The following is a 14274-nucleotide window of genomic DNA, read 5'->3' on the forward strand; positions in this document are numbered from 1 at the left end:
AAATAAAGTTTTATTCAAACACAGCCATGCCCATTCACTTACTTTTGTCTATGGCTGCCAGAATGTTAGAGTTTAGTTACAAAGGAGACCATAGAGCCTGCAAAGCCTAAAATATTTACTACATGGTCCTTTACAGAAAAAGTTTGCTGACCCTTGCCATAGAGTCAGACATGTTCAAAATGCTCCCCATCAACCCCCCAAAATATTTTTTTTTCAGACAATAGAAAAATAACAGAACCATGCATCTGCCATTCAGAACTGACTGTTAATTAATTTTGCCATATGCTTCAAATTCATTTATAAGTAAAAGCCATGACACCTTACAAGGGCTTCCCTCGTAGCTCAGCTGGTAAAGAATCCACCTTCAATGCAGGAGACCTGGGTTTGATCCCTGGGTTAGGAAGATCCCCTGGAGAAGTGATAGGCTACCCATTCCAGTATTCTTGGGCTTCCCTGGTGACTCAGCTGGTAAAGAATCCGCCTGCAAGGCGGAAGACCTGGGTTGGAACCCTGGGTTGGAAAGATCCCCTGGAGAAGGGAACAGCTACCCACTCCAGTTTATTCTGGCCTGGGTCACAAAGTCAGACAGGACTGAGTGACTTTCACTTTCATCTGACACTTTACAACATTCCTTATGGCTCCCATGTCTATTCTCTCTCCTTACCTCCTTATCTTAGTGGCAAATTGTCATTTGCACGCATCCCCTTTGCCTTTTTTTTTTTTGCTTTTATTCATTTATTCATTTTAATTGGAGGATAATTATGTTACAAAATTGTGAGGGTTTTTGCCATATATCAACATGAATCGGCCGCGGGTATACATATGTCCCCTCCCCTTTGCCTTTTCAAACACTTGTATGAAAAAATAAAACAATGAAAAAACCACTTGTATGTAGGGAATGTGTCTGTGAACAACAAAGACTGTGTTCGGCAACCTGCTTTTTCACTCAGCATTTTGTTTTGAGCTCTCTGCCGTCTGTACAAATAGATGTGAGGCATTCAGTTGAACTATTGCATCATATCCCATCAAGTGGCTATATAACACGTTTCATTGATCCATTCTCCCGATAAACATTTAGGACAGTTGTTCCCAGGTTTTTATTCTTACCAACGAACGCTGGCATGTTGAATAACACCAGAATGGGTGGTCATCTTAGTGGAACGCTCTGAATTGCTTGTGAGCGCTTCTGCTGCGTGAAAATGCCAGAGGAACTAAACTGAAAGGGACATCGAACCTTTAATTTGGACCTTGACTCCGGACTGAGTTTTGCAACCATCCAAGGACAGGCGGCGTCAGGCAGCCCTTGTGAGGTCTTAAGCCCCTCCCCGGAGCGCTGTCACCCAGCTGGGAGACTAAACACTCTCCAAGGGTTTCAGTGAAGTCACGCGCCAAAGGGGTAAAATGTTTGGGAAGAATATGATGTATGTCACAAAAAGCATCTCAAGTAGTCTTTGGGAAAGCCAGAACTTCATTGGGTTTCCTGTAGTTCGGTACATTCAGGTGGAGTGGCGGTGGGAAAGGAACACAGTCCCCAGCCTTTAGGGGGGGCCCCCGAGCAGCGGTCTCTGGGGAGGCGGGGACGGAAGGGGGTCCCCCGAACGAGTGCTGATCCGAAATCCAGGCCACATCCACCGCCGGGCGCCTGGGGCAGGGGTAGCAGCCGGGGACGTGAGCCGAGCCTCGAGGCGGGGCCGCGGGTGACTCGCAGGTTTGGGGAAGTTTCCGTGGCTCAGCCACCGCCCCGCAGTCCCCGCGTTTGACTAAATGAAGCGAGCTCAGCCGGCACGTCCGGCCTGCGCGAAGTGCGGCGGTCGCGGCGGGGAGAAGACGGGCAGGTGACGCCGCGGGCGGAGGCAAAGTTGCAGCGCCGTCTCCCGCGCTCCCGCGCCCCGGCAGGTTTCTGCCCTCCTCGCGGGTCCGCAACCTCTCCCGACCCCGCTCCAGGCCCTGCCTCACTTCCCTCTCCTCCGCCTCCTCCCCTGTCTTCTCCCTGCCCTCAGCCTCGCCGCTACTTTCGTCTCCTCAGGCTCCCGCCTCCTTCCCCTCCTCGGCGCGCGGCCGAGCCCTCGGGGGCGCGCGGCGGGCGCGGGTGGCTCCGCGCCAGGGTTTCCAGAGGCCGCAGCCAATCTCCGCGCAGCCCGCGGCCGCGTCGCGCCCGAGCCGGGACCCGCCGGCTCCTCCCTCCTTGCCCACCGCGCGCCCGCCAGGGCCGCGGAGAGGAGCGCGCGGCCGCGCCGAGCAGAGCGGAGCCGAGCGGGGGACGCAGAGCGCGGGAGGCGGCGGCGGCGGCGGCGGCAGCGTGGAGCCCAGGTGAGCCGGCGGGAGCTGGGCCGCGGGGCTGGGGACACGGCCGCCGCAGCCCCGGCGGGCGCCCTCGTCCTCTCAGGGTGCAGGACCACGGCCCGGATTGCAGACAAAGCCCTGAGGCCGACCCCGGGTTCCCGAGGCCGAGGGGACCCCACGTGCGCCGCCCCACGCCCCGCCACGTGGGGACGCGGCCCCCGGCGCCCCTTCTCCTGCGTCTTCGGGGCGCAGGGGGCCTGGGGGTGGCCGCCTCGGCTGGGCCGCGCCCGGCCCAGGGTGGCAGGGGCGGTCCCGGAGTTTGGAACCGTTGTCACCGGCGGTCGGGGCAGTTAAGGATTTCGGAGGCGGCCTAGGCCCACCCCCTCGCGTTTGACAGGTGGCGAAAGCCGGGGCGCGCAGGCGGAGAGGGCTGACAGACTTTGAGCGGCCCATCCCCGCTCCCCTCTTGTCTCGGGGGGGGTGCACACCGGCGCCGTGGTGGGTTGGACATCTGGCGGCGGGACCCTGGACCGGCTGCTGTGGGACCCGGGGCCCCTCAGCCGCTCCTCTGTGGGCCCTCTCTGCCCCCGCCCCCTTCTCTCAGCCGGAACCTCACAGGCTCGGTCTTTTTTTGACCTAAATTCACCTCGGGGCCGCTGCATTCTGTGAACGCTGGGAGGTGCCTTCGCCGGTACCCTCCACCTGACTCTTGGGGACGCGGGGATACAGGGCCCGGTCCCCGCTCAGCTTTGGTTTCGGTGCCTGGGCTGCCCGCCGCGCCCCCCCCGCCGCCCCGCCGCCCCGCCCGACGCCCGGTTCCAGCCTTGCGCTTTTCCTGGCTTCCCCACCCGCTGCACTGCCCAGTTTGGGAAGCGGGGTGTTTTCACAGCTCTGCCAGCGGCCCTGCTGCTCTCACTTGGCGCTGAAGAGGTGGCGCCGAAGCCCCTCCCTTGCTAAGGTTGGGGCAGAGGGATGATGCTTGCGGGGCCGGGGATCTCGGTGCCCGCAGTAAGAGGGGCACGCTGGCCCGGAGTGGGTCGTGCAGTGCCCTCCTCCTTAGGGACAACTTTTACCTTCCTCAGTCTGAAGTTCCCACAGCCCTAGAGATAGAAACTTCTGTGCGTTAGAGCTTTGCTGTCATTTACCACCCCCCTCGGGTGGCTCTGCCCCCAGGGGAGAGAGCAGTAGATAGCTGTGTCCCCATAGGGAGTCCCTTGTTCCTAGGAGGCAGGGGCAGCAACACGAGGGGGGGGTTACCCCCCCCCCCCGCACCCCACCTCCCCAAAGCGCCTCACAAAACATTCAACTTAAGAACAAACTGTGCGTGCTTCCTGGTGGATCCTAGAACTTCTTTCCGTACCGCGGGTCCTAAACCCTTCCTGTATAGAGAGCAGCCTTTTGTAGGGAGAAGGCACAGCCTGTTTTTGTGATAAAAAGTAATGCCCATCATTTGATGGGCCCCTAACTTGGATAACGACTTCCCTGGTGGCTCAGACGGTAAAGCGTCTGTCTACAATGCGGGAGACCTGGGTTTGATCCCTAGGTTGGGAAGAGTCCCTGGAGAAGGAAATGGCAACCCACTCCAGTACTCTTGCCTAGAAGAGGAGCCTGGTGTCCATGGGGTCGCAAAGAGTCAGACACGACTGAGCGACTTCACTTTACTTAACTTGGATAATAATAATAGTGTTCATAACCAGCATTTATGGAGTTCTTACTATGTGTTAGATGGGCTTCCCAGATGGCTCAGTAGTAAAGAATCTGTCTGCCAAAGCAGGTTCGATCCCTGGGTTGGGAGGATCCCCTGGAGGAGGAAATGGCAATCTGCTCCAGTATTCTTGCCTGGAAAATTCCATGGGCTACAGTCCATGGGGTCACAAAGAGTCAGACATGACTGATTGACTGAGAGCGTGTGTTAAATACTGTACTGTGTGTTGCAGGCATTATCCCATTTATTGCCTACCAAAATCTTGTAGGGTGGGGATTTTTATCTCCATTGTAGTAGAGATGAGGAAACTGAGGCTGAAAACAATCCTGCAGTTTGCTAGGAGTTAGCCCATTTTATAGAAAGGCTCAGGGAGGCTAAGTAACTTGCCCAGGGTCACACAGCCAACCCAGGTTGTGGTCCTAAAGCCTGTGCACTTTACCACCTGTTCTAGAACAGAGGCCTTTGCAAGGCTGCCCTAGGCTTCTTGAGGAGCCCAGAAATGTTTGCTAGAACAGCCTGAGGTGCCACGGTGGTGATGCCGATCGACTTGGGCTTGTGTTTGTTTCCAGGTTGTTAGTGGGCTGGTAGACAAGTATGTTCACTAATAACTATGCCGTAGTTCTCATCAGAGGTGTTTCCACCTTCCTGGTGAGCGTTTGGAGAAGTGTGGGGGTGACTTTTGGTTGTCAACATGAAGCTGAGCACTCCTGATTTCTGGTAGACAGAAGCTGGGGATGCCAAATATCCTGCAGGCAGGCCAGATTCACAACAGGCGTGAAGAATTGCCCTGCCGTAAATGGCTAAGAGTGCTCCTGCTGAGAAATACCAGGAGGAATAAGTGCTGTGCGAATGAGGAAGCAGAGGGCAGTGGGGTTTCTGGAGAAATCCCTTCTGGCAGGAGTGAATACAGGAGGCTTCCTGAAGGAGGTGTCATTCGTGCTGAACTTTGAAGGATGGGCTGAAAAGTGGAGATTGGATAGGAGGAGAGGAGGGGAGTAGGATGGGATGACCTAATAGAGGGAACTTTCTGGAGTAACCTGGAATCCTCTTCTTGAGAACTGCTTCCCAGATGGGCTGGTTGGTGGGGAAGCGCCTGTCTCAGGAGGAAGGGATGGGTGGGTGGGGCAGGCCAAGCCTGTTTTCAAGGCTTTTTGGCTGAGATTTTAACGTGGGCCACAGAGTTGCCCTGACTGCATCATGAACCCATTTCATGGATGGCCTTGGAGAGGCTGAGTAGCTCGTTCAGGATCATGGTGGTTGTGGGAAGCGTATGGTTCTCGTTTCCTGATGCCGGGGATTGTGGGCAAATGCTATTTCAGATTTTCCTTTGGGTCAGAGGGCCTTGGTTTGCTATTTTGCACAGATGTTTTGCTTTTCCCAGTAGCTCCTCCCCTTTGGGCTGGGCCAGATAACCCAGATGAGGGCTACAGCGGCCTTCAGCCTCACTTCTGTGCCTTCTTAACTGGAAAGTTGAGGAAATCGCCATTTCCCTTTGGGAACTGACTTTTCTCCCTTCAGGCTGTGCTTGGTATATACTGATCTGTTAGGAATGTAGGACCTATTGTGTCTGGCTTTCATTGAACATAATATTTTCAAGGTTGACCCTTGTTGTAGAATATATCAGTTCTTCCTTTCTATGACTGAATAATCTGTGTATGGATACACCATATTTTGTTTATCCATTCATCTGTTGACTGACACTTGTATTGTTTCTGCCATAAGAGCTGCTTCTTTTCTTTTTAAAATTTTAATTAATTAATTTACTTATTTTGGCTGCGCTGGGTCCTCATTGCTGCACTTGGGCTTTCATTGCGGTGAGCAGGGGCTACTCTCTAGTTGAGGTGTGTGGGCTTCTCACTGCGGTGGCTTCTCTTATTGTGGAGCTTGGGCTCAAGAGCTCCGGCTCAGAAGTTGTGGCTTAGTTGCCCTGTGGCATGTAGAGTCTTCCTGGATGATTGGTAGGTGGATTCCCATCAACTGGATCACCAGGGAAGCCCCATAAGAGCTTCTTAAGGCCTTTGTACTTTCTTAAGCTTCTTAAACTTTGTACTTTTCTTTGCCTCCGCAGCCCCCAACTAAAACTTCTGGGTACAAGACATTACTTTGTCACTCTGTTTCCTGGGAGAAAGTGATGGAACAAAGGTTCTCAGAAATCAGCTGGAGACTAGCTTCCTGGAACAAGGAAACTCCCTTACTTTTCAAAACTCTCTCACGTCACCCTCCTAGCTCCAGTCTAAGCCCATCACTTCCCAGCTCAGCTCACAGTGTGATTTTCAGGGAGAGCCTGGATTTTATTCAGTTTCATTCATTTCAGTCATGATTTGTTAAGTGCAGGTTCCTGTGTGATTTTATTATATATATTGTGAGATCCTTTTCCAGGTAAGGAAATCCACAGAGTAGAGAAAGCCTCACCAGACAGATGGCGCTGGCACCCTGTGGCCAGGTGTGGAGTCAGCTCAGGTCCTGATAGCTTTGCCAGGAAAGCCCACCAAGAACATGGAAATAGAGTGATGTGATCAATGAGCTGGGAGGAAGCCCAGAGAATTCCATCCCCTCAACCCCTCCTATATGATGGCTGGGAAAAGTGGAGTGCAGAGAAGAAGGGAGAAAGGTAGTCTTTTTAGAGAGAGCATTGCTTATGGGCCATGTTGTATGCTGGGCATTTTTCTAGAAGATTGACTCTACAGCTACCCTCTAGGTAGGTTGCTGCAGCTCCATTTTACAGATGAGAAAATCAAGGCCCAAGTCCCCTGAGACCTGTATAGTTTCCTGACATACCTTCTCATCTGGAGCACTCATGTCTCCCTTGGCCTCCTTATGCTGCCAAATGATGCCAATGTCCTCATGGAGTGGAATCAACCTTCCCCGGGAGATTATGGTGTGGAAATGATTTCCAAATGGTTGTGCTCTCAAAAAAAAAAAAAAAAAAAAGATTTTGAATGGTTACTTTTTCTTCCTTCTCTGATTGGATCCCTTCCTTGATAAAACCAAAAAGAAGGGCATATTTAAAAGGAGTGCTGTTTGACTTCACAGAAAAGACCTCTGGCATTCCCTGCTGTGGGATGCTAGTGACCAAAACGGGGAAGGAATTATTTTAGCTGCCAGTGTTTTCAGTTTCAGTCATGTGTGTAGTGTTGCTGCTGAATTTTTCTTGTCAATTATGAAACATTTGAAGGATGAGAAAAAAAGTGGATAGAGGAAAAAAAATTTTCGTTGTTGACTGGCTCATGGTTTTTGGAAGGCTGGAAGGAGGCCCAGGGGCAGAAATGAGGCAGCAGGGCGCTGGTGATCTTTCACTGAACCCACACTTGTGGGAGGGGCTGGTGACAAGCTCCGTCCTGGGAACCAAGGGACGCTGGGACTTGATCCTTGTCCCTAAGGAGCGCCTGAGTGAGTGGTCTGGAACTGTTGAGGATCAGTTTGGAAAAGATGAACAATTCTAGCATTTTTCCGTTTTGAAAAGGAAAGAAGAAAGAAAATGGGAAGAGACTGTTGTGCCCCTACCCTCCTCACCCCCAGAAAGCTGCTGAGCAACTATTTTTATGTTGTCCCTTTTTATCCCTGTTGGCTTCTGTAAATAGTTGAGAGATGGCGGTTGCAGAGATAAAAATGCTAATTCCAACCTGGAGAGGAGACATTGATAGTCCCCCAAGGAAATGGGGAGGAAGGCCAAGGTCTTGCCCCTCTGCTGCTCCTGCTTGGGCATGGGGTAGGAAGTAAGTGTAGGGGGGTGGAAAGTGAGTGGGGGTGGGAAGTGAGTGGTGGGGTGGGGAAGGCACACAGTGGTAGATGCTTGAGATAAGCCGCTGTTGGAGAAGTTTAACTGGGGAACCAGTGGTTTGGTGCAGGGCAGGGTGTGGAGGAAAGGACACCTCCCTTGTGAGTTTTTAAAACTGCTTTGGGATTTTGCCATTAAGGCCTCTGGCACAGATTTTATTTAGATTTTTTCCCAGACAATTCTACTGCCCTCTGGGTCCAAGTGTGGGGGACACGATTGGACCCCCAGAGCCAGCTTCCAGTCCTTCTTTGCCCCTGGCTGGCACTGCTTTGTGCTGGAAGCTGGGAAGGGAGGAAGCTACATTTAGCATCACCTCCAAACAGCAGGGAAGAGGAAGGGAGAAGGGCTGTGGGTGGGTGAGGCCCGGATGCCTGTAAATTCCCAGTCGGCCCCCTCCCTCTGATTTGTCAAGCTGCAGAATGTTGGAGTCAAGTCTTTTTCTTTTCGTTACAAATTGAAATTTCAATTGTTTCCCACTTCTTCCTTGTTGTTTGTCCTCGTTTAGTCATTCATGTCCAGCTCTTTTTGGGACCTCATGAACTGCTGGACTTCTTCCTTAGGTTCAGTAAAAGACTGGGAGGGATTCAGTGGGAGAAGAGAAAGTAAGATGACTCCTACCTCACTTTTCTAAATACCCTCAACGTCCACACCCACATTTACCCATTCATTCATGCTCTTCAAGGCAAGGACCATCTGCACACACCTGGCCTTAAGTACCTGGCATGAGATGGGGGATGCTCTCTCTCTCTGCGATACTTCATTATTGACCTAACAGTAGCTGTCAAGGAACTCTTAAGACAGTGGAGGTTCTTACTCCACCAGCATCCAGGGCAGAAGGGGACACTGCAGGGGTCAGGCGTCATACCCTGGCCTAGCCTGGGACCTGCTGGGCTGCCTAGGAGAGGTCATCTCACCTCCCTGGGTCTCAACCACTACTTTTGAAGCCCTAGTGTGTTGATTATGAAAGCTGTGAGAGTATGTGCAAAATTCTTGACACAGATAAGCAAGGATGCAAAATTATAGGCACATTCTGCTTTTAATTTTGTAAAAAGTGATGCATATGGATAAGAATTAGAAGGGAAGATGGAAAGAGTTAAGTTAGCATGGTGTGATTAGAAAAAAAATTATTTTAATATAAATTAAAGGGGCTTGAACTGGATAGCCACTGAAGTGCTTTCTTGGCAACAGCTTCTATTTAGGGAGCATTTGCTGTGTGCAGGGACCTATGTGGTGGTAGGTGAGGTAGGCATTGTTATCCTCAAGGTGACCAGCTAAGAAGAAGGGCTGTGCCCTTTATCACAAATGCTCCCCCCTCTCTGGGAGCCTTTGATTTCACACCTGTACTTTCCCAAATCACTGTGTGACTTGGTACAAGCCAGTCAGATTCTGTGTTTCAGTTTTCCTTATCTGTGAGATAAGCATGATAATAGTACCTAACACATAAGGTTGTTGTGATGGTTAAATGAGATGATACATGTACGGTGTATCACGGTGTAGTGCCTGCCACTCAGCTAGCACTAAAGACTGCTGCTGCTAAGTCGTGACCCCAGAGACGGCAGCCCACCAAGCTCCCCCGTCCCTGGGATTCTTCAGGCAAGAACACTGGAGTGGGGTGCCATTTCCCTCTCCAATGCATGAAAGTGAAAAGTGAAAGTGGAGTCGCTCAGTCGTGTCCACCTCCCAGCGACCCCCATGGACTGCAGCCCACCAGGCTTCTCCGTCCATGGGATTTGCCAGGCAGGAGCACTGGAGTGGGGTGCTAGTTATCACTGTTATTGCATCTACAGCTACTATGGCTGCTGCTAGAGTGATGTCATTAAAAAAAATTTTTTTTTAATTGGAAGAAAATTGCTTTACAATGTTGTGTTGGTATCTGCCTACAACAACGTGAATCAGCCTTAAATCTGTATATGTCCCCTCCCTCTTGAATTTCCCTCGCCTCTCCCCTTCCCACCCCTCTAGGTCATCACAGACTGGCAGGCTGAGCTCCCTCTGTTATATGTTAATGCCACTTTCTCAACTTGTTGATTCTTGTGTTAAAAATACTAGTCAGTTTCTTCCCTTCATTCCACCCTGTTGATAAGCCCTTTCCTTCCCTGTTTTTGATTTTTTTTTCCTGTTAAAATTAAAAAAAAATTAAAAAGCAATTTGAAAATGCTGGTGTCTGCCAAACTGTCAATGTGAAGGCTGTCAGGGGTTTCAGCTGCTTGGCAGTTTGGCCCGGTTGGGAGCCTTAAAGTGTAGGGAACTGATCATCTGTCGGGGAGCTTAGTGGAGAAGCTTTTCTCTCAGTCAACTCTGTATCATTTATCTGTTAGGACTTTTGGTTGTAAATATCAGAAAACCAACTGCAAACTAGCTTATGCAGTAAATGGGAATTTACTGGCTCATGTAGAGTAAAAACTCCTGGGGATATATGGGCTTCAGGCAGGGCTGGATCCAGGTACCACACAGTGTCTCCAACTTTAATTCTTTTCTGTCTCTCTCCTCTCTCTCTCAGCTTCATTCTAACGAAGGGTTCTCTCAAGCCCCTGGTAACTCTAGAAGTACATCTTCACTGCTCTGTGTTCCACAGAAAGAGACATTCTTAATACTTCCACAAAATCCTAGAATAAGACTCTAGTAGACTGACTTGGGTCACACATGCACTCTTGAAACAATCACTTGAATAGAGCAGCTGATGCCCAGTTGACCAGGCTTGAGTCATAGTGGAGCCCCTAAAGCTGACAGCATAGCCAGCTCCACGGAGTCTCCTTTGACCCAGAAGGATCCGTTCCAGACGTGAATCAGGCTGCTGTTATCATACTAAAGGAACTTGGATGGATTCAAGGCCAGCTAAAGAAAGCGTCTGACCTTCTGAGTGGTCTTGGGATGAATAAAATAAACAGTGACCTCTGGCCAGTATTTATTGAGTGCTGGCAGTGTTCTAGAAAGTTCTTGGTCCTGGAGTCCAATAAATAAGAAAGGGAAAGGCAACGCTCTCACAAGTTAAGTCGCACTGACATCTCTGTGCCCATGCACATCTTCCAGAGCACTGTAAGACACCGTACCTTCACATTCTCGCTTCTCACACAGGTTGGAGTGTCAAGGAGCCAGAGGAATGGGCTTAGATATCTCTCTTTGTTAGAGATTTTGGCTCAGCCTGGACTTCCTTCTGGACACAATATGTGGACATTGCAAGGCTGTACCTGCATTTTTAGCTCCTTTCTGAAAAACTCAACCAGTTTTAGCCCTGCTTGGAACACTGCGTAACTTTGGACAAATCAATAAATCTGTCTGAGCCTTCCTTTTCTCATTGGTGAAATGAAATGGTTGGAATAGGTGATCACTGACGCGTGCCCTTTATAGCACTAAGGTCCAATGCATCTCAGAGTAGGGCCTGTACGGGTGGGATAGGTGATGAGAGGTGGAAAGGGAGGAGGATGTGTAACATGGCACTCAGCCTGTCCTTGGCGTTGGGAAGCCAAGGGGGAGCGGTGAGGACTGTGGCATGCAAGCCAGTGTGTCTACTGTCCAAAGCTACAGGGAGTTGTTGCCAGGAGAGAATTCAGGCCCAGTGCTATCAGTGTTCAGTTTTTCAAGAGACTGGACATTTTGATTTTTTATCTGAAATCTCCTGGCTCTGAAATGTTGGCATCTCATTCAAATAGTTTTAAAGACAGTGTAGGCCAAGCAAAATACATTGGGTGGCCAGCCATCACATGAGAGGGACTTTTGGCTCCAGGGACTGTGATGGGGATGGAGTCTGTTCACTCCAAAGCCAGCACTATGGGAATTCCCTGGTGGTCCAATGGTTAGGACTGTGTGCTTTCACTGCCCAGGGCCCTGGTTCAATCCCTGGTCGGGGCACTAAGATCCTGCAAGCTGCGCAGCGCAGCCAAAAATAAATAAATAACTAATAGATTAAAGAAAGAAAAGAAAAAGCCAGCATCATCCCTCATGTCCTTTGTCAAGGAAGGACCCTTGTCTCTGGGGGAGACGATCAGTTTCAATGCCTCCAAACTAAAGACTACACAAGGAGAGGCAGTTTTAAGAGTCTGTGTCACTGAGTCTGATAAAGACTGCTTGGCTGGGCCAAGGCCCAGAATCTGGAATATTCCAGCTGATGTCAAGTCTCAGCGTTGCATCAGGTGCTACAGCTGAGCCTCCCAGGTCTCCCACTTAAGTTCTGGGAGACACCCTCTGCCTCGTGGCCTATGGGGCAGCAGGCTTGTGTGGTTGGGTGGGGAGCTGTGTTAGTTTGCTAGGATTGCCATGACAGAGTACCAGAAACTGGGCAGCTTCAACGACAGAAATGCATTATCTCACAGTCCTGGAGGCCGGAAGTCCAAGAGGCCGGAACTTCCAGAGGCTGAAAGTCCCAGAGGCCACAAGTCCCAGATGGAGCTGTTACAGGGCTGGTTCTTCCCAGGGCCGTGAAGGAGAATCTGTTCCTTGTCTCTCTTCTGATGTCTGGTGGCTGTTGGCAGTCTTGAGCGTTCCTTGACTTGTGGGTGCAGGACCCCAGTCTCTGCCTTCACATTCTCATGTTGTTCTCCATGTTGTGTGGGTCTGTCCAGATTTCCCCCTTTTCTTAAGGGTGCCAGTCATATTGCATTAGGATTCTGGCATATCTTTTTGGGGGGACACAATTCCATAACCCGTAACAGGTGCCGAGTGGGGCCTCTGTGGCTTTGCCTGGGCCACCCCGCCTGCTCCCATCAGCTTCCCACGAAGTTCTTGTGCTCTGGCCCCTCCAGCTGCCCACTGTCCCCCGACCCCATTCAGCTCCAGGGGTCTTCTTTCTGCTCCCTCTCCTCTCCCACCTCTTTCCTGGTGCAGGGCTTTCTCAGAAGCTCTTTCCTCCTCCTGGAACAAGTTGCTGCCACCTTAGTACCTACTCACCATGTTGGTCTCAGCCGAAATGTAACTGCCCCAAGTGAGGCCTCTCTTGACCCAGACCCTCCCACTCAGACTGCCCCCCTCCCTGGGTCCCTGTGTTGTTCTCTTTGATATTATCCTGGTGTTCTCCTCCAGTTTGTGCTTATAGAGTCACTTGTACGCCTGCTTTTCAGAAATTACATTTATTCTGTTTATCTGGCACATAATAGGTCCCCAGTAGTTACTTGTTGAAGGAAGGAATGGATGAGTGAATTTCCTTTTGGACTTCGCTAGGCCTCAGTTTCCCCAGGTGAGAGAGGATGTGGCTGGCCAAGCCTGTTATCCCAGGGAGGACATCGTCTCTGGCCTTGGCAGCATCCGCACAGCTATTTTGGGCCCCTCTGTTGTCCCGGAGTGTCTGCTGGGACCTCTGGGGAGCCTGCAGAGGACCCTGTGACGCGGGTCAGGGCATATCCCTGGCTCGCTCGCTGGCTCCTTGCTGTGCTGAGGCTCCTGTGGTGGTGGCTTGGCACTTGGTAAGCAGGGCAGGTTGGAAACTGCCCCCAGGAAACGGGAGCGCGTTTCCTGGAGGCCCCTGCACTTGGCTTCCTGGCAGAGGAAGGAGTGTTCCCTTCATCCTGGCCTGGAGCCTGGTCCATCTGCTCCAGGAAGGTTCTGGTCGTCAGTTTGAGCCACCTGTGAGAGGGGAGGGAGTCGAGGGAGGGGTTGCCAGCCAAGGGCGGTAGGGAGGCTTCAGGGCCTGGGGAGGGACCCAAGGATTGGGCAGGAGGCTCGAGGAGGGGACTTTTTGAATTTTCTCAAACCTCACCTCTCCCACCCTGCCCCCCCAAAATCGAATGCTTAGCTGTCCCTCTCTCGCAGAGGGCCTGTGAGGATTAAATGATAACCTAGACAGAGCCTTAACCATGATTGGTAAAGAAGTACTCAGTTGGATGTAGCTGTTATAATGCAAACCATTGTCTTTAGTGTGATTCCACCTCCCCACCCCCCGCCCCCAGTGCTGATAACTGTCATCAGCTCCTTTAAAGGCTGTGACCTCAGAGGATATGTGACCTTAAAACCAATCAGACTCCGGCTTAGACTCTATGGGGTCAGTGGTGCTGAATGGCCAAAGGCCTTGACTGCCAGGCCTCGCTGCAGACCCAGTGAGTAGCCTCCAGGTGGCCTTGAGGCACTGAGGTTTGTGTCCCTTAGGGCTCTTTCTTGAGACCTGGACACACCTGCCCCTCCAGCACAGGGGTCCCCACTTTCATCCTAACCGCTGCCCCTGCCCCAGCAGCTACATTTTTTCCCCCTCCTTTCTCCTCCAGGCTCAAGAGCCAAGGCACAGGCCAGACACTAGCTTGTCATGGGGACTGATTAAAAGCAGCCTTGCAGGGAGTGGATGGCTTGGTGTCCTTGGCCTGGAGTGGCGATCGATAAGCAATTGTTTTCCCGTTGGCAAGAAAAAAAAATTCTCCATTAACTTTCTCAGGTGCTGCCAGACTAGTTTTCTTTTCAGGAACTCTGCAGCCCTGTCAGAAGTGGCCCTGGGAAGGAGGACGGGCCTGTGGAGGGGAGGCAGGCCCTCGATGCCAAGGCTACAGAACACACACAGGAGGAAGAACATTCTGGAACACAGCCTGGC

General features: G+C 51.5%; 1 protein-coding gene across 4 annotated transcripts in view; it reads left to right on the forward strand.

Annotated features, from left to right (window-relative positions):
- The first annotated feature begins 2205 nt into the window (after positions 1-2205).
- CAMKK2 (calcium/calmodulin dependent protein kinase kinase 2) overlaps positions 2206-14274 on the forward strand; it is a 53986-nt gene continuing 41917 nt past the window's right edge. For all 4 annotated transcript variants that reach the window (XM_040250683.1, XM_040250685.1, XM_040250684.1 and 1 more), the window contains exon 1: positions 2206-2310. The gene's annotated coding sequence lies outside the window, so the exon portion shown is untranslated. The remainder of the gene's footprint in view (positions 2311-14274) is intronic.

Source organism: Oryx dammah, unplaced genomic scaffold (assembly GCF_014754425.2).
Source record: "Oryx dammah isolate SB20612 unplaced genomic scaffold, SCBI_Odam_1.1 HiC_scaffold_12, whole genome shotgun sequence".
Lineage (NCBI taxonomy): Eukaryota > Metazoa > Chordata > Mammalia > Artiodactyla > Bovidae > Oryx > Oryx dammah.